Consider the following 22,761-nt stretch of genomic DNA (forward strand, 5'->3'; position numbering starts at 1 on the left):
GGAAGACTGAGTCCCCAGTAGCTCAAGGAAGAAGACCGAGGTGGTCAGAGCAGCACATTCCTGGTACCGAGGCCACTGTGCCAGACGCAAGGAGACTCAACCAGTGAGCTGATGGGCCCCAGGGGCCAAGTGGATCCCATGTCTGAGCACCCCACCCTGCCTAACCTACAAACAGCTTTGTGCAGCTGTCAAAGGGGATACACTTGAGTGTCCCACTCCAAGGACTGTGGAGCTGAGGCTTGGAGAGGCCATGGCAGGAGTCTCCTATCCAGGCCACAGACCTGGACGCTAGCCAGGTCCCCCCTTCTAGCACCTTGGCAAGAAGGGGCTTTGGCAAGGCCTCAGCTCTGGGTTAATGTCATATCAACAGAACCCAAACAAATGGCTCCTGGTTTTCATGCTCCCTAAAGTCTGAGGCACAAAGTAAAAGCTGAGTTGGGGGTGGGAGGTGTCCATAACAGTAAGCAATGGTGACAGGATGAAAATGCAGGCACTTGCAATCATGTTTCCAAACCACACCATCGCACTGAGAATGCTCGTAAGTCGTGGTACATGAAAACACTACATCCAAAGATCACAACTACTGTTAAACATCTATGCACAGGGGCTGGCGCCATGGCACAGTAGGTTAAGTCTCCGCCTGCGGTGCCAGCATCCCATATGGGTGGCAGATCGAGTCCCGGCTGTTCCACTTCCCATCCAGCTCCCTGCTGATGGCCTGGGAATGCAGTGGAAGATGGCCCAAGTCCTTGGGCCCCTAGCACCTATGTGGGAGACCCAGAAGAAGCTCCTGGTTCCTGGCTTCAGACTGGCTCAGCTCTGATCAGCCCAGCTCTGGTTGTTGCGGCCATTTGGGGGAGTGATCCAGCAGATGAAGACCTCTCTCCCTCTCTCGCTCTGTCTCTTCCTCCTTCTGTCTGTAACTCTCTCACATAAATCAAAAAATGCACATTTTTTAAAGAGGGAAATGGAGCCAAATGTTATCAGTAGCAATATGTAAGTATCAGAATGGCCCTTTTTTTTTTTTTAATCAGAAATTCAGCATTTTCTAGCTTTTGTTTGGTGAGCATGTGACCCCCTCAGAGGCAAGAGGAATCTACAAGTCAGGATAAAGACCTGCTGGGACGGTGTGAGCACCACAGGCAGAGCTCAGCAATGACTCGGGCCCAGCTGCAACCCACAGGCCCTGCGGGCTGCTGTGCCGGGGAACACCTGGACCAGCAAGCCACAGGGGTTCCCTTCCCAAGGGGTTGAAACTCCCCAGGGAACAAGTGAAAATCCTATTAGCATTCAAAGTGCTCTAAAGGAGTTTGGCAAAGATAGGAAGCCAAAAAACCCAGTGTGGTCAGGAGTTCTGCCCTAGGCAAGGAGGCAGAAGACAGCTGCCCTGCAGGGTCCCTGGAGTCCCCCAGCAGAGAGGATTCCTGCCCCCGCCCTCTCCAGCTGCCTCCCAGCAGGAGGATTTGAAAGAGACAAGCTTCACCATATGGGGCTCAGGAGCCTGGGGGGGAAGGCCCTCATCCCCTGGGTGGGGGGGGGGGGTGGCAGGTCCCTAAGCCCTGTGCAAATGTGAGGAAGGAATCTTTAAAGCCAGGGAGTTGCAGCAGCTGCCTGCCACAAACACTAATTACAGGGGATGTGCCACTGAAGGAGACCTGTACTGCCAGCAAAGAGGCCCCGGGCTCAGCGTTCACCCTGCCTGTGGCTGGCTGGACTGCCCCGCAGGGCGAGGAAGTGCCACGTCCAGCTTCCTGGCCTCACTGCAGGGTGAGGGGGCCTGTGGAGGGGCCAGGGCTGGGAGCCCCTGGAATGTGCGGAGGGCTGGGGGAGGGCCTTTTCTGGAGACCTAAGCCTCTGGCAGGCTCAAGGCTGGAATGCTCACCCAGGAAGGGGCAGTCAAGCAGAGGGGTGAGAAGCGCCAGTTCCCTAGAGGTCCCTCCTGGGTGGCCTTCCTGCTGGACTGGGAAGGGCTGAGAAGAGGCCACAAGCGCCAAGCCCAGGAGGTAGGGAAAGCTCTGGCCTGGAAGGCAGACCTGGGGGGAGGAGGAGGGGGGAATTGTCCTCTCAAGCCCCTGAAACAGGTTCTGGAAGAGTGCTTGCACTACGACTATCACATTCTAATCAAACGGAGGGAGTTAAGCTGCCGGGAGCCCTGGTTCTAGTCCCAGCTGCTCTACTTCCTGCCCAGATCCCTGCTAATGCCCGGGAACGTAGCGGAACATGGCCCAAGTGGTTCCTGCCACCCACCTGGGAGAACAGGATGGATTCAGGCTCTTGGCTCCGGCCTGGCCCAGCCCCAGCCATTGGAGCCATTTGGGACTGAACCAGTGGATGGAAGATCTCTCGATATCTTTCTCTCTCTCTCTCTCTCTCTCTCTCTCTTTCAAACAAATACAATCTTTTTTACAAATAGAATACACAAATGGAAGGTGTCCATATCATTCCTGGGGTGTCACTCCAGAGTGGGAGATTCTGCTTCCCTTCCAGGAAAAACTGCAAATGAGAAGGCTGTTCGTTGTCTTCCCAGATGGCTCACGCTGGCACTGCCAAAACGGCGGGGCTGGAGGGGGCTGCTCCGGGGTGTCCAAAATGGGGCACAGAGGCGGGTGCCAGCCGGAGTCCCCGGACCAGGCGGGGTGAGGAGCGCCCCAGCGAGGGCAAGCAAGAAACACAACCAAGATCAGAGGAGAAGGAAGGAGGCTGGCACCCCGGCCCCTGGGAAAGGGGCCGAGATGAAAGGGAGGCGCAGCTGGGGGACCGGCCTGGAGAACAGACCCGCGATTGTTCGCGGGGAGCCACCGCCGCCGGGGCACTCGCTTTGTGCGTTAATGTAATTACGGGCCTGGCCAGGCCAGTGTTTGGAAGCCTGCACCTCCCGGTGGCCGTTCTCACAGCACCGCTGACGGCTCCGCCACGGGGCGCAGCGGGAGGCCCCACTCCCGGGCACTTCCTGTCCCCAGGAGCCCCCCCACTCCCAAGCCCCGCCACCCTGCCACCCTTGTGACCGGGTTAACACGCCTGCTAATTGCCAGGGCTGCCGAGAGCCCAGGAGCCCAAGGAGCAAAAGAGCCAGCGTTCATTAGGAATTTTTCTTTCTTTTCTTTTTTTTTTTTTTTTTTGACAGGCAGAGTGGACAGAGAGGAAGGTCTTCCTTTTGCCGTTGGTTCACCCTCCAATGGCCGCTGCAGCTGGCTGCTGCAGCCAGCGCACTGCGCTGATCCCAAGGCAGGAGCCAGGTGCTTCTCCTGGTCTCCCATGGGGTGCAGGGCCCAAGCACTTGGGCCATCCTCCACTGCCTTCCCGGGCTATAGCAGAGAGCTGGCCTGGAAGAGGGGCAACCGGGACAGAATCCGGCGCCCTGACTGGGACTGGAACCCGGTGTGCCGGCGCCACAAGGCAGAGGATTAGCCTATTGAGCCACGGCGTCGGCCTTCATTAGGAAATAAGAAGAGAAAAGCTCTCTTCCGGGCTCTTCGTTGAGGTCTCCCTCCTCCCCACAGCCTCTGGGTTGGGGCAGGGACGCTCTCCAAGCCAGGGCAGAACCATCAACAGCACAGCAGGAGCTTGACACACACACACACCCCCACACCCCCCGGTTTTCCCAGAGGAGTGTCACCCACCTAAAGCAGCCTCAGGTTGGCAGGTTCGCCCAGTCTAGCGACTTATTGCACTGCAAGTCCCTGCTACCACGGCGGGATTCCTCTAGGGGGCACAGGAGCATTCTGTAGGCCAAATGCCAGTAATCCCAGCAACAGAAGCATTTTACAAACATTGCCTCACCCAGCCTATCAACTACCCGAAGAAGGAGACAGCGGCTGTAGCTCCACTATATAGATGGATAGACTGAGGCTTAGAGAAGATTGATAACTATACTCAAAGTCAACCAACCTGCAAGCAGCAAAGCCGGCATTGACACCCGGCCACCCTGGCCCCACGGCCCATGCATCTAACCCCTGTTCTGTCCTGAGGGCCGCGCAGATATTGGCTGGCAGCAGAAACTCTCGTTCCCTGGTCCAGCCTCTCAGTCAAGCGCCTCTGAGATGTCTCCCTGCGAAATCAAAGGCACAACTTCATGTGCTTCTGTGGGCATGGACATTCCAGGTGAGGACAGATCGTGGGGGTGGGGGGAGCCAAGGGCTAAGTTGATTCCAGCGCACAGATCGTCCACCTCAGGCCCTAACATCCCTCTTACTCTCAGGCAGCCTGGACTTCTCCAGAAAGCGAGGGTGCCCTGGCAATCCGAGGGTTCCGAGCAGCATGTCTGCCTGGGAGCTGGTTTCCAGGGTAAGCACCGGGGTGAGGGGGCGGGAAAGGGTTAACAGCCAGGTCTGCGGATTAAAGGATTTCCTACACCGTGTTTATTGCTTCTTTCCATCACTTCAAAACAAGTCAAGGCATTGTCTCCATTCTGATCCTGGTTTTGCTTGGATCCACATCGAGAAAAACTCATTACCAGCCACCCAAACTACCAGAAATTAGCAGAGGGAAGAAGTTTCTGCTCCAGTTTTTTAAAAAAACACTGGCCAAAACCAAAGGCGGCCTTTCCCTGAGGCCATTGTCCTCATTTCCAGGTGTTCAGCACAACAAGGATGCCAGTGTCAACATCTGACACCTGTATTATCAAGTGCGAGTTCTCCAGGTTTCCCCAGCTTCTCTCATTTCATCCTCACCCCAGCCCTGTAAGTCAGGGCACTATTAAGGCTCAGAGAGGTTAAACAGCTGCCCGAGAGCACACAGCAAGGAAGTGCCCATGCCAAGATTCAAATCTTGTTCCATCTGACCCCAAAGACAGGGCTCTAGACCACAGCCCCTGAAAGTGAACCTACAGACCACCCACAAATGCTTAGCTATGGGGGCTGGCATTATGACACCACTGGCAGCCCACATCAAAGTCCCAGTTTGAGTCCAGGCTGCTCTGCTTCCAGTCCAGCTTCCTGCCAAGGCACCTGGGAAGGCAGCAGCAGATGGCCCAAGTACCTGAGCCCTTGCCACCCGCGTGGGAGACCAGAGTGAAGTTCGTAGGTCCTGGTTTTGGCCTGGTCCAGCCCTGGCTATGGTGGCTACTTGAGGATTGAAGCAGTAGATAAGAGACTTCTCTGTCCCTCTCTGTCACTCTGCCTTAATAAATAAATAAATAATCTTTAAAAATGGTTAGTTATGGATCCTTGACAAATACGGGGGGAAAGTAAGGGAGCATTTAGAATTATCTCTAGCAATTTGGCATTGCCACATTGGTCAAGCACTTGACCAATGCACTTGCCCCTCTGAACAGGGTAGAGCCGAGTTCTGGTGCCGCTGGCCATGAGCAGACGGCTCCCACACACCTGCCTCTTCAGCTTAGCCCAAGCAGCACTGTGTGAGAGCCATCCACAAAGGCCATGGCACATCAGTTGCTCCAACAAGCTCTCTGGCCATCCCCTGGTGGGGGTCCCCTCAGCATCCAGTCCTTGGCAGGGACCACAAGGGATTATGGTCAAATGCAAATGAAGTCCACAGTGGGCCTGGGACTCTGCACCTCTAACCAGGCGCTGTCAGCACGCTGCTCGCCTTGGGACTGATCTTCAAGGAGCCGGGCCTTAACTGTGCGCATGCACACTTCAGGGCAAACGGTGCTGGTGCTGGGACTCCACCTGGCAAGCAGCTCAGTGTCCAGCAAAGGGACGAGGCTCACCGCTCACTGGCTGCGAGGGGGCAGGAGGCACGTGGCTCAGGCTTGGTTCACAGGACCGCTTCCCCCTGGCCCGACTCCAGGCCGAGCCTGGGATGCCAGGGCCCCTTGCTGTTCTGAGCTGCAGAGACAGCAGTGCTTCCCATCCCAAAGGCACCCACATCCCGTGTTGGAGTGCCTGGTTGAAGTCCCAGCTACTGCACTTCTGATCCAGCTTCCTGCTGATGCGCACCCTGGGAGACAGCAGGTGATGCTCGCGTACTTGGGCTCCTGTCACCCACGTGGGAGACTGGACTGGAGTTCTGGGTTCTGGGTTTTAGCCTGGCACAGCCCAGGCTGCTGGGCATTTGAGAGTGAACCATAAGACAGAAGTGGGAGCTCTCTCTCTCTTTCAGTCACTCTGCCTTTCGAATAAGTAAAACAAAATAAACTTTTTTTTTTTTTTAAGCAAACACACAGGAGCTTGAGGCCCAACCAAAGGGGTCTGGACAAGACCCAGGACAGACGCCAGGATCATGGGGCTGCAAAGCGTCTCAGACCCCAGTCTCCTAACTGCAAACCTCCCCTCATCACAGCCCCACTGCGTTCCTCTCCCCACACCTGTGGCCTTCCCTCAGTCTGAATTCTGAAAACATATCGCAGGTCTGGTTGGGGCAGCAGGGCAGAGGTTTTCAACCTCGGGGCACTGGCATTTGGGGTGGAATAATTCTCTGTGGCGAGGTGCTGCCCTGGACCCACAAAGCTATTTAGCCACATTCCCTGGCCTCTCTGCCCACAGACACCAGCAGCACCCCACCCGCTGCAACAACCCCAGGTGTTGAGCCACTGAGCTGCCGGAGGCTTCTCAGCTCTGGCCCACGCAGCTGGCGGGGGTGGGGAGGGGCGGGGGCTTGGAAACTGCCCTGCCTGGGCCCCGCCCCTCGGCTGGGCGGCCAGGCACTGCCTGGAGCTGCCCTCCGCTGTCACTTCCTAAGCCCTCATGTCCCTCTAACATACCGCTGGGTCCTCCCTTACACCAGACCGCTGTAGAAGCAGGAACTCTGCTGTCGCCTCTCTCCACAAAGCTGCACACGGGGACCTGTGATTTATGCTCATCAAAAAAGTGCCTGGACCACGCCAGCCCCATCTCACCCAGCATATAGCATGGAGAGCACACAAAGGAGGAGGGGGCACAGGAACACCCAGCACCTGACTTTGGTTTCCGGGTCCCACCCCGGAAGGGCAGGGGACACGGGGCTCGGGTCAGGGAACTCCAGGCTACCAGATGAGTTGTTAACTTGTGCAAGCCCAAGTGACTTGGGAAGGGACGCTGGTGCAGATGAGCGCCTCGCTGAGCCTCGCTTCTGAGCTAAGATCTCCCTCCCCACTCCCAGCTTCCCTCGAAGGTCCCCAGGAGCCAGGGGGCACCTGCTGAGAGGCCAGCCTGCCGTCCTGCCTGCCCGGCCCTCTGGGACCAGAGGCTCTCCTAAGAGGCGGAATGCAGCTCCCAGTCCCTGTCCCCTGGCGGGGAGGTGGGGAACACTCTCAGCGACCTAGGTGCTCCCAGAGCAGACCTGCCGTCCTCCCCACTGTGCAGGCCTGAGTCTGCTCACGGGTGGGCAATCCGGGGGCCCAGCTCCCCCCAAGGCCATCCAAGTGCCCACCAACGGCTCCTCATCAGAGCACACCCCAGGCATTTCTACAAGCATGAAATGTAAGTTGCGTTCCCTGAGATTTCACTTCTCCAACGACATTCGGTGCCAGCAGGGAGTTGGCTCCTTACAGATCTGCCTCGGGTGGCCCCCGCTGGCTTGTTGAGCTCAGTCCAAGGCAGGGAGGCCTTGCACCCCAGGGGGCCAGCGGGACAGCCACTTCTTCCCAAGCCTCCCTCCCCTCACCCTGTTGCCTGGAGACAGGACGCATTCCTGGTGCTTCCTCTTCACTCTCCAGGAGCCTCCAGGAAACTGGCCTGGGGCCAGGCAGGGGGAAGCAGGAATGACATTTCCTCACAGACACCCGCCCCTGCGCCTCCCCACCAGGGCTCCCCCGCGGAACAAGGCCCCCTTTGAAAACCCGTGTTTACCCCGGCCATGGCCAGGGGTTGCCATGGCCACGTCCCCTTGGCAGGCCGGGCCTGGGCGGGACTGGCCGGAGCAGCCTCAGTCTGGACACCCCACTCCACCCTCTTCTCGGGCCCCTACCGGCCTCCAGAGCCCCCTCTCCTGGGCTTCTGCTTGAAGCACTGACTTCTGTCCAGCCCCCAGGGTGGAAAACATAACCCCAGAGGGCATGAACGAAGATGACCACTCCTCCCTCTGGGGCTTCAGAGAGAGAGAGAGAGAGGGACAGGGAGCCCAAGCCCAGGGCAGCCAGGTCCCCAGGCACCTCCCCAGGAGCTGCCCTGCCTGCTGATGGGAATGACTTCTTTATGTAATTCATTACGGCTGTGTCCCTGTGGAGCACGATCAGGCAGAGGCCTGACCTCAGCTGCCAGGGCGGAAAGGGAGGGGCCCCCTCCCGGCCTCAACCTGAACCTGGCAGGCTGAGGGCTGCCCCAGGACAAAGGCAGTGGGAGCGGCTGACAGCATGGGCCCCTGGAGGGGGGGGCTCCTGAGAACACAAAGGCGGCCCCGCCCACGCTTGGTCCTCCCCCAGGAGAAGCACCAGCCAGCGGGGCCCTGAATAATTCAGCCCTCGGCTTGTGCTGTGGGCACCAGGCTTCTTCCTCTGGAAAGCTCCGGGCTCTGCAGTTTCATAGAAGGAAGCACCGAGCCCTGGCTTTTGACCCAGCAGTGCTCCCAGGCCCCTGGCCCGGGACTGCCGGGAAGGAGCCATGAAACTTCCAGAAATCTGCAGAGTCATCCCGAAGGCCACACTGTGGAGCGGCAGTGGCTGGGAAGCGGATGGGGTGGCAGCAGGGGAGAGGCAGCCGGCAGGGCCCTGTGCGTGCATGGCCAGGCTGCACCTGCCCAGTCCGCAGGGCCTCTCCGGCCCTCTGCACGCACCTCTCCCCACCGTGCAGCCCTACAAGTTCACCCTTACCCTTAAAGGCCTTGGCCGCAGTCCCTGGAGCTGGCCGGCCCTGACCGCTATGAACCATGTGTTGACATTGTATGGCACACTCAGCGCAGCCCTATGAGGTAGGTCCTCAAACATCCTTACTTCACAGTGAGGAAGCTGAGGGTGAGGATCGGCCCAGGTGGCCCAGCTGGGCAGGGGAGAACGGGATTCAGACCCAGCTGGCCCAGTCCTGAGGTGCAGGCACGCCGGCTGCACGTGCAGAACCTCCCAGGAGCAGCAGTCCGGAAGGTCGGGCCCTCATCTGTGTGCATCAGAGCCACCTGCAGAAGCATGTGTATTCACGCAGGAGACACATTTACCCTCCATGATCAGAGCCTCACCCTGGGCGATGGCCCTGTCTGCCGTGACCTCTCTCTCTCTCCCATGCCTGCTCCCAGCCCTCCCAACAGTCAGCCCCCTGCCTCCAGCCAGGCTTTTCGATTCCCTCTCAGAGCGTTGGAATCGCTCCCATGCTGCTGTAGGGCGGGGCAGTGTCCAGGACTCCCAGGAAGAAGCTCCACACCACCAGCCGACTCACTTGGAAGCAGCAGCTTCCAGTTCTCAGGTCTTCCAGACAGACATCATCCAACCCACAAGGCAACCCTTGAGCCAGGTCAGCGTGGACACCTTTTGAAGGTTATCTGCCCAGGTCCCATCTCTTTTGTGGGGACTGTCTGGACAGGGAAAGGCCCCCAAGACCATTACTTGCCCATATCCTCCTGGCCACCGCCGCAATAGACTGCAATAGACCTGCAATAGACTGCTGACCCAAAGGAGCCCATCAGATCCCCTCCAGCAACCAGAATTAAAGTTCAGACACAATGTGGTCTCTGATGGTTACTAGAAAGAGAATGGGTGTATCTGGGAGAGGAGGGGCTGGGACATCTGACACACACCCAGGCACAGCAGCACCCTGCAGGTGCACTAAACAGAGGCACTGAGGGCAGCTGCCCTTGTTCTGGTACGTGGGAGGCCAGAAGTACTTCCTGCACTGGATTCTGGAATTCCCCAGTAGCTTCAAATACTAGGAGTGTGGGATGGGCATTTTGTCTAGTGGTTAAGCATCTGCAGTGGGGCTGGTGCTGTGGTGCCGTGGGTTAAGCCACTGCCCGTGACACCAGCATCCCATATCAGAGCTCTGGTTCAAGTACCAGTCCTGACTGCTCTGTTTCTGATCCAGCTCTCTGATAATGCTCCTGCGAAGGCAATAAAAGATGGTCAAGTCTTTGGGCCCCTGCCACACACGTGGGAGACCCAGGTGGAATTCCTGGCTCCTGGATTCAGTCTGGCCCACACCTAACCATTGCAGTCATTTGGGGAGTGAACCAGTGGATGCAAGATCCCCCTCCCTGTGTCTGCTGTCTCTCCCTCTCTCCATCACTCTGCCTTTCAAACAAAATTTTTAAAAAATCTTTAAAAAGAAAAAGACACGTGCAGGCCATATCACAGTGCCTTCGTGGGCTACTCAGCCCCACTGCTGGTACCAGCTTCCTGCTGAAGCATACCCTGGAAGGCAGCAGTGATGCCTAAGTGGCTGGGTCCCTGCCACCTATGTGGGAGACCCAGATTGAATTCCCAGCTCTCAGCTTTGGCCTGGTTGCAGGCATTGGGGAGTGCACCAGTGGATGAGAGCTCTGTCTCTCCACCTCTCAAATAAATAAATTTTAAAATAATACAAGCAGTGCAAGCTGTTTTCTGCCCCTTGCCATCAGCGGAGTCTGAACTATGACAGGCTGGTAACAGGATCCTCCTGGTACAGATGAGGAAAGAGGCCTCAGAGGCCAAGTGCCTGAACGAATGCCACGTGGCCGACACGTAAGAGCACAGCTCCAGCTGGCATCGCGGCTCACTAGGCTAATCCTCCGCCTGCAGCACCGGTACTCCGGGTTCTAGTCCCGATTGGGGCGCCGGTTCTGTCCTGGTTGCTCCTCTTCCAGTCCAGCTCTCTGCTATGGCCCGGGAAGGCAGTGGAGGATGGCCCAAGTCCTTGGGCCCTGCACTCACATGGGGGACCAGGAGGAAGCACCTGGTTCCTGGCTTTTGGGGGGTGAACCAACGGAAGGAAGACCTTTCTCTCTGTCTCTCTCTCTCTCACTAACTCTGCTTGTCCAAAAAAAAAAAAAAAAGAGCGCAGCTCCAAACCCCGCCACGTGATGCTCCTTAGTGCAGGCTCATCCTCTGTCCCTGGACTAAAGGAAATAGCAGAGCTTCCTTCCTGTTCATGCAAGAAAACCGGTGACAGCAGGAGGGACAGGGCCAGACGTGCTGCCATGGAGTAAGGCCAGGTACCAGACCCGCACAGCTCTGTTCTCTGGAACTCTGGAGCCGGCTCTTCGTACCTCCAAATTTCCCAGCCTCCCTTGCAGCGAGGCCAGCCCCATGTGACAAGTGCCGATCCAGGAAATGCGAATGGCAAAGTTCACAGGTATCGGTTCCCTGCCGAAGCCACTGAAAAGCCAGGGTGCTGGGGCCCTCCTTCTCTTCCCCTCCTGTTGTAACCCCATATTCCACATGCTGTGGCTACAGACAGAGGAAGACTGCTAACCCACATCCGACTTCCCCTGAGCACAGGACAGCCCCGGGTGGTGTCCCGTCCCTGTGACGGCGGCGCAGGGGGAGTCACACATTCCCCTGGCCTGCAGGATGCCGCGTGCATTTGTTTCTGAAGCGCCAAACGCCCGGTGTTTTACTGGGTGCAGCCAAGGGCACAGTCACCCAACAGCTACCCTCAAGCAGCTCCCTCTCTCGGGAGCCACGGGCCCAGAATAGTTCTACAAGTTCAAAAGCAAAGCTGTCACGGACCCCGGGCTAGTGGGGAGCAGGAGGCAGGGCCAGCTGGGCTTTCCCTCCCTGGGCTCCACAGCTCCTTTCCCGCCAGTCTCGGGCCCAGGACGGAGGCGAGAAGCCAACTCATCCAGAGAGCAGCCAGACACACAGCTCTATTGCCCCATCCTCCTCTCCTCTGCGGCGGCATCAGCTCCCTGCTTCACTGAATAACTGGAAAAGTCCTCGAACAGCCGGTGCTTCCCTCCCACCCCACAGCCTGACCACAGAAACCACCACCCCATCAGGAACTGGCCGTAGTCGCCTTTCTCTAAGCCAAACGCTAGACGAGAGGAGGAAAAGTGAGGGAGGCAGGGTTGCCACAGACGGTGAGGCGGGCTGTTCACTGCACCAGGTGCCATCCGGAGGGGCTCCGCTTACCAAGCAGCGTATGCTCTGGAGGAGGGGCCCCTTATTCTGCTTGACCCAAAGCTGTCAGCCAGGGCTTCCCCACAAGGAGTGAAAATGCCTGGTGGTGGGAACACGGGAACCAAGCATATTTGAGATTTTTCACAATAAAAGGTTAAAACAAAAGAAAAACAAAAAAACCCACACCCAGTAAGTGGGTGTGTTGGTTGGAGAAATCACTTTACCTTCAGGCTCAGCTCCCACATCAAAGTGATACTAATCCCCGGCCCACAGGGATGGTACAAAAAAGGGCCAAACGAATGATAACAGAGGGCTGGCGCCAAGGACTTCCTCTTATAAATGGGGGCTCCTAGCAGCAGCCGCTGCCGCTGGCCGGGGCAGTAAGGAAACAAGGCAGAGGGGCCTCAAGAGAAGCTGGGGCCTGCGCATGGGAGCACCCTAGTAGCCTGCACAGGGCCTGGGCGGGGCGGTGGGAGTTCTCATGCAACCTCTCCCCCTCCGACAGCCTTCACGCTCTCCAAGGGACCCCAAGACCCTCAGATTTGGAGAGAGGATCCTCAGAGGGGGTGCTCTAGCAGGGAACTGGATGTCCCCAGAAGTGTCCCAGGGGATCCAGCATGCAGAGGGGACACTGCCGCCTGGGTGGGAAGGTGGGTGGCCCTTCACACCCCAGATGGCAGACACTGCTTTTCCATCATCTGGTTCTGTGGAGCGAATCTGTCTGCCAGTGTCGCCAGAGCGACAGCTGCCTATGTGAACTCCACCTGCAGTCTGGTGCTAACGACGTGGATGCACCCATTCGGTTCCCTTCAAGGCTGCAGGTCCCAGAGCCTGACCGACAGAGCAGGGCTAGGGTGGCAGGGACAGGAGGCCCTGGAGGGAGCTCAGCGCTGGCAAGAACCAGCAGGGCCCTGGAAACCCTCACAGAGGGCTTCTGGCTTCGGGCAAACGCCATCTCCGCTCACCCTCTCCTTCCTTTTTTCTTTTCCAGGAGGAAAGCTAACGGATGATTCACTCTGATTAAACTGCTTCACGGGGAAAAGGGAAATCACCCCGTTTCCCAGCCCTCTCCCCATGGAGCACAAGCCACACCAGGGCTCTGCCCCCTTGCACGCGGTAGGAATGCCCCCACAGCTGCACCCTGCACCTTCCTGCTGGGGCTTAAGGAGTCGCTAACGCCGGGCAGGCAGCATTCTAAGTGTCTACGCCCCGGCCACGACTGAAGGCTGCCTTGCGGTTTCAAGATGGGTTTCCAAGTGAAATGTGATAGGCAGGGAGAGAGACACGTGGCTTCTAAATCCGCAGCCTGGCCAGCCCTCGGCGCAGAGAGCACAGGTCCTCCAGACAATGTCCTGCTCTGGCCCTGCCGGGTCCCGCAGCTCCGGCCCAAACTTAGACACAGCTGTTCCCCTCCAACTCCAAAAAAAGCCCTCCTCTGCTGCATCTCTTGTGCCTGCCAGCGCTGTGATCCGTACACTTAATCTACCTCCAGCTCAGCTGATCCCTCTCGGGCTTGTCCATTGCGCAGAGCGATGGAGAGCGAGAGTCTCAGCGTGTCCTGGACCACAGCTTTGCTCCCTGGCCTTGGCAGTTCAGACTCAGCCTAGGCTAACCAGCAGCATGACCTTGGGCAAGGGAACCTCTCGTGCCTGAGTCTCCCCTGTGTCAAATTTATGAAATACCTGAATACTCCTAAAATGCTTAGAAAGCTGACTGCATACAGTAAGCAAGTAACAAATGTTCACTATTATTATGGGAACATATATATACCATATGTATATATGTAAATCCTGGGCCCTAGGATGATTACTCCAGCTCCACTGAACAGATGTGGCCCATAGCCATTTGCTGTTGTGAGATAAATAACAGATTAGCTTGAAGGAAAGTGCAAATGAAACCGGGAAGTGACCTGTGCAGAATGACACAGCCCACACACAGCCGAGCTGAAACCCAAACTCCAGCCACAGACTCCAACCCACGCACTCGACAAATTTCACACTTTAGCACGCTCCCTCCTTCAGGCATGGAAATTTAAGAAGTCCCAGGGTCCAGCAGCAAATGCAGAGTTCGGCTCTGCAGCCCCAGGAGAGCGGCTGCATCTCAAGGCGGGGTGGCTGATTTCCGTTCGTTTCCGTCATCTTCCAAGAAAGCAGCCTGGGGAAGCGCGTGCTGCCCCAGCCAACGAGGTGTCAGAGACCACTCAAGGCCAGGGTCACGATGGCCTGGACCACACTTCCGGCTGAGAGGTCTCCCCCGGGAGGCTGCTAGGCTGTCAGTGACCGACCAGAGGTCAGGGCACGCCATTTGGGAACACATTTGTGTGGGCACGGCTTCGGACACATGGACTTCCGCCAAGCCCGTGTATTTTTTTTTTTCCAAACATCTGCACTGTCTTCACCCTTGATAAATAGCAGCCAAGCCTTTCCACTGCACCCAAAAGCCTACACTGCTGCCACAACCCACTGCAAGGGATGTTGCCAAGTGGAGAAGAGCCGCTCACACATCTAAAGACGCCCCAACCGCGCCAGCCAAGCCACCCTCCTGGCATTTAGGAAACCGCTAAATACTGGGAAGCCATATTTGTGGAAACAAAGTATTTGGTGTCCAAAGTCCACCTGAATCTAATAAAGGGGATAAGTGCATTGCTCCCAGCTATGTCATGAATATTCATTAGAAGACTTCTATACCCAGACTTTCATAAAGCTCTTAGGTATTTCAAGATTGCAATGTTAGCCAGTGCTGCGGCTCAATAGGCCAATCCTCTGCCTGCGGCGCTGGCACCCCGGGTTCTAGTCCCGGTTGGGGCGCCAGATTCTATCCCGGTCGCTCCTCTTCCAGTCCAGCTCTCTGCTTTGGCCCGGGAAGGCAGTGGAGGATGGCCCAAGTGCTTGGGCCCTGCACCCGCATGGGAGACCAGGAGAAGCACCTGGCTCCTGCCATCGGATCAGCGCGGTGCGCCAGCTGCAGCGCGCCAGCCACAGCAGCCATCAGGGGGTGAACCAACGGAAAAGGAAGACCTTTCTCTCTGTCTCTCTCTCTCTTTCACTGTCCACTCTGCCTGTCAGAAAAAAAAAAAAAAAAAGACTGCAATACAAAAGGCTGGGCACTGTGGCATAGAAGGCTAAGCCTCCGCCTGAGGCGCCAGCATCCCTTATGAGTTCTGGTTCTAGTCCCGGCTGCTCCGCTTCCGATCCAGCTCTCTGCTGTGGCCTGGGAAAACAGTAGAAGATGGCCCAAATCCTTGGGCCCCTGTACCCACGTGGGAGACCCGGAAGGAGCTCCTGACTCCTGGCTTCGGATCGGCGCAGCTCCGGCCATGGTAGTGAACCAGAGGAAGGAAGACCTTTCTTTCTGTCTCTTCCCCTGTCTGTAACTGATTTCATGCAATGAAAATAATAATAACAGCAACAGCAGCAGCTGATGGTTATCAAAAACTTGCGATACACTAAGTATTATGCCAAGGGCTTATGAAGTATCTGGTTCCCAACAGCTCCATTAGATATTATTACTCCCACCATACAGATTAGGAGAGCACGTCTCAGCACCAGTGAGTAGCAGAAGCTGGCTTCCAACACGGGCAGCCTGACTTGGTACCACACATGACCCAGGACCACAAATTCCTCCAAGAGCCGACTGAGTAATCTTTAAAAATCCTTTCTGGCTTTAAAGTTCAGAGATTTTTCCCTCTTAGAAATAAAAGGAATTTATGACTTCGAGAAACAACAGGCCATGATGCTCTGGTACTTGCTAAGAGTGTGAAGCATCTGTGAGCGCCTCCCCCAGAATCAGTGGGGGAGCAGAACCGCTGATTTTCTAGGCTAATGATGCCCTCAGAACGGCCAGACTGGCCCCAAGCCCGGGGGGGGGGGGCGGCAGCTGGACGCTCTTAGAGGGGGCACCCACCCGACCTGCGCAGGTCTGCAGGGCTGCAGCTCCCGCTTCACAGACTTTTTTTTTTTTTTTTTTTTTTTTTTTTAAGGAAAGTCAAATGCAAAAAAACATGGCCCAGCAGGGGCTGGTCCTAGGGATACCCGCATGGCTGCTGAGCTCCTGACCTGGAGGCATGCTCACACCTGGCCTTCCCCTCCTGGGAAGTGCACTTGACCCAGGTAATCCGCAAAGGCTTCCCTGTGACCCTGCCCAGGGCCCCGCTGTCCTGTAGCGGCCTACGCCTGTCTGATCTCTCTGAATGCTCCCCAGTCTCTCAGCCCACTCTCTGGACACAAACACCCCGCCAGATGGACTTCCACAAGTCCATCTCTGAGTCGTCCTCCTCCTCCCCCTGCTCAGACCCACCTCACCACGCGCAGACTCGGCCAAGGGTGTCCCTGTCTCCGGGTGCACCTCTCCTGTTGCTCTCCCTGGCTCTCTCTCAGTGCCCAGTACAGCCTGAAACCGAAACTAATCCCAGACCTGAACACAATGAAATCATTTCCTACTCCATGACGGCGGAGCATCTTCTCAACAGAGCGCCAGATCCAGCGTGCTGGTCTCCAGACACAAACAGGGCTTTGCAGGTGCCCTCCCAGAACCCAACACTTGCTTGATGAACAGGCAGTCAGGGTGTCGGAGGAGGGAAGGAGAGCTCCTGCCCTGGTGTTCGCTGCTTCTCTCTAATTTGCCTGAGTCCATTTAAATTCACTCCAGGAACTGAAGTTCACCGGCCAGGATTTTACCTCATTGTCCAGCATCCGTTCAATCTGGCCCATTCTTAGTCACCGTCTGACACCCTTGCAGCCACCTTGCTGAACGCACTTGAGATTGCTCCATGGCACGGTTTTTCTAAATTTGAAAAATGAAGCCTCTTACATTTGTGCTTGGGACAATGAAAAAGGAAAGGTCACTGCAAATGGACACCATGATAACCCTCGACAATCCTTCAAAGAATTACACATTTTGAGGAAGATCCTAAACCGTGTTCTGTTCGTTTACCCTACTGTCCCTCACACACTTGAGGACACTTTTTTCTGTTGCTGGTAGGGGCCAGGAATCATGAAGTTATTCCTGGATTACCCAGGGCTGGGGAACCTTTTGTGTGTCAAGGGTCATGTGAATATTGACAACACCATTCACAGGCCATACAAAATTATCAACTTAAAAATCAGCCTGCTATAGATTTATTGAATTTTGAGTCCTGCCTGCAGTGGCCTTGGCAGGGACACACCAAGTGATTTCACTGGCCTTACGTGGCCCATGGGCCAAATGGTCCCCACCCCTAGAAGCAAACAGAATTGGAAGAGCAAATGCGAGTGACCCAACGAGAGTATCACCAAAGAAACAACTAGAGAGGCAGACGTGTGCAATGCTGGCATCCCATACTGGCACTGGTTTAAGTCCTGGCTGCCCCACTTCTGATCCAGCTCTCTGCTAATGCACTTGAGAAAGCAGTGGAAGATGGTCCAAGTACTTGGGCCCCTACACCCGTGTGGGAGACTCAGATGGAGTTCTAGGCTCCTGGCTTCAGCCTGGCCCGACCCCAGCATTGTGGCCATTTGGGGGAGTGAGCCAATGAATGGAAGAGATATCTCCCTCCCTCTCTCTCTCTATGTCTCCCTCTAACTCTACCTTTCAATAAATACATGTTTAAAAAAAAAAAAGCAAAAGAAGAAAGAATGAACTAGGATAATCTGCTGGCTCACTGAGGGCCTCACCTGCGCACCCAAATCTGCTAGGTGCTAGGCCGGCAGGTGCGCAGGGCCTGCTGGCTCTGGCAGGGCAGCCATTCTCAGAAGCGTCTCCTGGGTGGGAGCTGAGGACCTGCGCATTCCACTGCTTCCAGGCTCCTGCAGTTCTTCTCAGGCATGGGCTGTCCTGCTGGCCCTGGGCAGCGCAGGGCCAGTGCCGGCAGGGAGCCAGGTGCAAGCTGGACCTAGGCTCACCAGCCAACAGCTGAGCACCCGGAACCCAGGACCAAACTCTTCAACAGGCAAAGGCGGGCTTGGGACAGCGAGGAGCAATGCTTGAAGCTCAGAAATCCCAGCTTCTTAGAAATCCCCGTCCCTGGCCGGCGCAGTGGCTTAACAGGCTAATCCTCCGCCTTGTGGCGCCAGCACACCAGGTTCTAGTCCCGGTTGGGGCACCAGATTCTGTCCCGGTTGCCCCCCTTCCAGGCCAGCTCTCTGCTGTGGCCTGGGAGTGCAGTGGAGGATGGCCCAAGTGCTTGGGCCCTGCACCCGCATGGGAGACCAGGAGAAGCACCTGGCTTCTGGCTTCGGATCAGCGCGATGCGCCAGCCGCAGCGCGCCAGCCGTGGTGGCCATTGGAGGGTGAACCAACGGCAAAAAGGAAGACCTTTCTCTCTGTCTCTCTCTCTCTTTCACTATCCACTCTGCCTGTCAAAAAAAAAAAAAAAAAAAAAGAAAAGAAAAGAAATCCCCGTCCCTGAGCTGACAAGAGCCACTGAGACTTCAACTTCCTGTCTCCCACGAAACCTCTTACACCCAGGACAAAGGAAACCTGTTCCCATCCAGACACCTGCAGGGAGGCCGTTCCTTGCCCCGTGAGTCACTTCTGTCACACCTCACTCCCATCTGGAATATCTTCCCCACACCTCCCTGGAGCCCTTCCTCCCCACTTTGGATGGCTTTGCCTCTGCTTCGGTGCAGGCACACGCCCTGCCAGTGTGGCAGGAGGCCACTGTGCTTCTCAGCCATGAGAAACCACAAAGGCATCGGGGAAGCCAGCCGCCCTGCCCTGCTCCTGCCTCTCCTCTGATGCCCATGCCCAGGCCTCTTGGCTCTATTCACAGCTCACCGTGATGTCCTCCTGAGCCAGCTCACAAGCACACATGAACCGCAGGGACCTTTAACCTCCTCAGCTCAAGTGCCCCCTCCTCCAGGAAGCCTTCCCTGTCCCAACTCCTCTTCTGGCTGCTCAGTGCTTTATCTTATCACACTGCTTGCCAGGACAACTGGAATTCTAGGCTCACAGCTGTCACCTCTACTAGACTGTAGGCACCTTGAGGGCAGGGAATTCACCTGGGCGGCCTTTGTACCCAGGCCGAGCCCCAGCAGAGTGACTGGCACTTTGCCAGTGGTTCTCACCAGGCCCGTCCCCAGTGGGGCCTGGGCCTTGCATTGGCAGCCACTGGGGCAGAGCACAAACCGTCACGGCCCCCCAGCTCAGCAGGGGTCTGAGAAGTTCTCTCAAAGCAGCCTGCAGCCTCTTAAATACAAATCCTGGCTCTGCCACTTTCTAGCGACGTGATTTTGGGCAAGTCCTTAACCTCCTGATGTCTCCTGTGTCTCTCTCTCTGCCTGAGAAATGCTCACGGGGAATGAAAGCTGATCCACAGGAGCACCAAGAACAGGGCGGACCCGCAGCAAGAGGTCTGACGGCTCGGTGACTGCTGGGATCGTGGCTGCCCATGCCTATTCGTTCCCAGGAACCCCTTGTCCCCAAAGCGTCCTCTCCTGGCCCCTATCAGGCCTGTCCTCCACCCCACCACTGGGCTCCCTTCCTCCATGTCCACTCTGCCCTGTTCCTCTGGACCACATCAGTGCTAACATAAAAAACCACTTGGCAGCAGGTGCAGTGGTTAAGATGCTGCTCACAATGCCCACATCCCACATCACAGTCTCAGCTCTGCTTCCTATTCTGGCTCCTGCTAAGCTCATGTAGCTCGGTCCCTGCCAACCACATGGGAAACACAGATGCAGCCCTGGGCTCCTGGCTTTGGCCTGACTCACTCTTGGCTGTTGTGGGCTTCTGGGGGATGAACCAGCTGATGGACAATCTTTGTTTGACTGTCTCTCTGACTGCATTTCAAATAAATAAAAACAAGGGGGAAAAAGCCATTCAACCCTCCCCTCTGATTATGCCCCCAGGTTATAGGGCCAATTCCCCAAAGAATGGGGAGCAGAGTTGGTTCCACATGAAGGCAGCAGCAGCTGTGTTCAGCTGTCCCCAAGTATGCTCACCTGTCACCCCTGACACTTGCCCACCCAACCTGTTTGGTCATCCAAAAGTCAGCCTCAGCCTCTGCAGTTCTCTCCAAAGATTCCCCTTCGTAGTAAAGGAACCTTGGGACATCGGTACCCATGAGCAGAAACAACAGTAAGTGCTTCTATCTGTAAACATTCCTTGCCTGGCAGGGACTAGGTCTCTTAATTCTCTCTAAACGTGGGGGATGGAGGCGCTTAAAAACTCCGACAGGCGGAGATGGGGCTGGGGATGCCCCCTCCACATCCTATCCTCTAAACTACAGAGGCACAACGGGAACGGGTGCAAAGCAGCTGGACGGGTTCCTAGGGGGACTTGGAGCGTTTTTATCCCACTGCTTTCTTCCTTGAAGAATCCTGGTGCTGCCACAATAGCAAAGGGACAGTCACACTTTGTGAGATGGGAGTGTATGGTGGCAAGCATGGGCGTCGCGTTCACGACTTGCAGCCACAGTATTGGGAGTCCCCTGTATCGCTCTGACACATCGCAGGTCGCCCTGGGAGCCTGGATGCAGGGGTGTCACAGAGGCACTGGGTAGCCAACACAACCTGCATCCAGAACCCCCCAGCCCGTGTCAGCCACAGCTGCAACCCAGAGCCCAGTACTGGCCCCTGCGGAGGCGAATCCTCAGCCACTGCCACAGGACTCTTGCATACCACTGAGATCTCCTCCAAGTCCCAAGTCAGGGACTGCTGGGCCACAGCCCTTTAGTGGATCTAAGGCTCTTCAGGGACTTTGTCTCCCGTGAGTTGAACAGCCAGGAAGGCAGAGGTGCCACCTCCTCTCGGTCACCTTATATAGTCAGAGGAGGGCCCTATCTCATGCTCAGCTTCCTGTGCCCAAAGTTCTAGAATATTCCTGCCTCTGTTCCTTGGGGCTAAAGCTGAGTACAAGCAGGAAGTTCTGAAGGAAGAGACAGGTGTGAGGGCTGCCATACGCCCAGCACTCAGCTCACTGGGAAACCACAATTGTCTGGGGATTCAGCAGTCGGTCAGTGGCACATGGCAGGAACCCCGAAAGGCTCTTCCAGATCCTCAGCGTGTAGACGCCACAAACGCCTGCCCAGCAGCCCAGCAGCCCAGGCCCAGTGAGGTGCGGCTAAGAGAGAAAGGCAGGCCAGGCATTTGGGGGCTGCACTGGGGGTTGACAGCAGCCCCTCGGCCCACACCTGCCTTCTAAAGTCCAAGGGGGGAGGATGCTTGGCACGGTGGTGAAGCCACTGCTTGGGATGCCACCTCCCATATCAGAGTGCCTGGGTTCAAGTCCCACCTCTGCTTCCAACCCCAGCTTCCTGCTAACATGCACCTTGGGAGGCAACAGTGATGGCTTGAGCAACGGGGTCCCTGCCACCTCCATGGGAAACCTAGATTGAGTTGCTGGCTCCCCATTTTGGCCTGATTTGGGGAATGAACCAGTGGATGAAAGGTCTCGGGCTTGCTCCCTCCCTCCCTCCCTCTCTCTCCTTTCAAATAAAAAAATAAATAAGTAAACATTTAAAAAGTAAGTCCAGGTGGATCTAAAGGACCGCCAATGCTCGGATCCTAGCCTTGAACAATGCAACTCCCTTTCCCCCAAAATGAGCTGGGGTTCTTAAAGACCTGACCCCTACACCCAGCTAAAACCCCAGAGTATCCACCTACGTCCTCATGCCTTCATTTACTTCCAAGCCAATGGCCCTGTGGCCCCCAGCCCAGGGCCCAGAGCCTCCCCATCACATAAATAGCAAAACCAGCCCCTGGAGAAGGGCCCCCTCGCCCGCCCCCTACCCCAGCCAGCTGCAGGGAGCTGGGAGCCGGCTGGAGTGTCCAGATTTCCACGGCCACAGCTCACAGCTGCACAGGAAAGTCTTGAGAAAGACCACACCGAGGTCTGCTCTCTGTACCCTGGCGTTAGGCACTGGCCAGCCACAGGGATTCAGCTGTCCTGAAAAGCCTAGGCTAGACCACAAACTCAGAGCAGGGTCCCTCAGGGGAGCCCCAGTTCTAAGGGGGTATCTTAATATCCGCCGTGGAGTACACACGTGTCCCCACACACATGCATGTTTGCAGAGGGAGAACTCTGAGCAGAGTCTCAGAGGGGCCCACAACTCCATCTCTGGCCCCAGGTTTGCCCCTGGCCTGAGTCCCATGCCTAGGCCATCCTAGCTGTCCAGGGTCATTCTTCACTTCGAGGATGTCCCAGGTCTCAGCCCCACCCTGTTCCCCAGGCACAGAAAAGGCACAGAGGGGTTCACACTCAAGCCTCCTGCACACAGCCTCCAGCCCCCTGGTGGTCTGGGCCAGGCTTCTCCCAGCAGCCCCTCTCCCTCTCAGAGACCCCGCCCTCCATTCAAATCCAGGTCCCAGAGGCACAACCTCCAACAACAGAGGGCTCAGGGGCACAGCGGATCCAGCGGGCGCCCAAACCGCTGGGCGCCACGACTAACCCCAGTCTCCCTCCCTCCTTCAGGCACAGCTGGCTAGCTCCGCAGCCCTTTCTCCTGGGCCAGGCGGCTCAGGGGGCCACTCTGCCCCCACAGTAGGGCAGACGGGTGATATAGGTGGTCTTCTGTATCCTTGGCACACCTCTTTTCTAACCTCCCAGTCAGTCCCGGCACCCACACTCTCACCAGAACGGAAAACAAAAACAACCATAACAACAAAGGAAAAATCAGAAACTTCCCTCCCTTTAAAATGAATTCCTTCCTAGGAATTTAATACCAGCGTCAATTTCTTGGAGCTAAAACTTTTTCAAGAAGGAAACGAAATGGAGAAGCCAGTGATAGTGCAAAGCAACAATGTAAAGGACCGAGCGCCGAGCTCGGGGGGACAGAAGCCGACGCTCGCCCCCCGGAGCTCCGCGCCCCCGGCACTCGGAGCCCGAGGGGCGGGCTGGGGCCGCAGGGGCGGGGACTGCGCGCTCTGAACTTTCCTAGCCCTGCC

General features: G+C 56.6%; 1 protein-coding gene across 2 annotated transcripts in view; it reads right to left on the reverse strand.

Annotated features, from left to right (window-relative positions):
• Positions 1-22,761, reverse strand: part of CUEDC1 (CUE domain containing 1) — an 80,605-nt gene that overhangs the window by 57,263 nt on the left and 581 nt on the right. The window lies entirely within an intron of this gene.

The sequence above is a fragment of the Lepus europaeus genome, chromosome 18, assembly GCF_033115175.1.
Source record: "Lepus europaeus isolate LE1 chromosome 18, mLepTim1.pri, whole genome shotgun sequence".
Taxonomy (NCBI): Eukaryota; Metazoa; Chordata; class Mammalia; order Lagomorpha; family Leporidae; genus Lepus; species Lepus europaeus.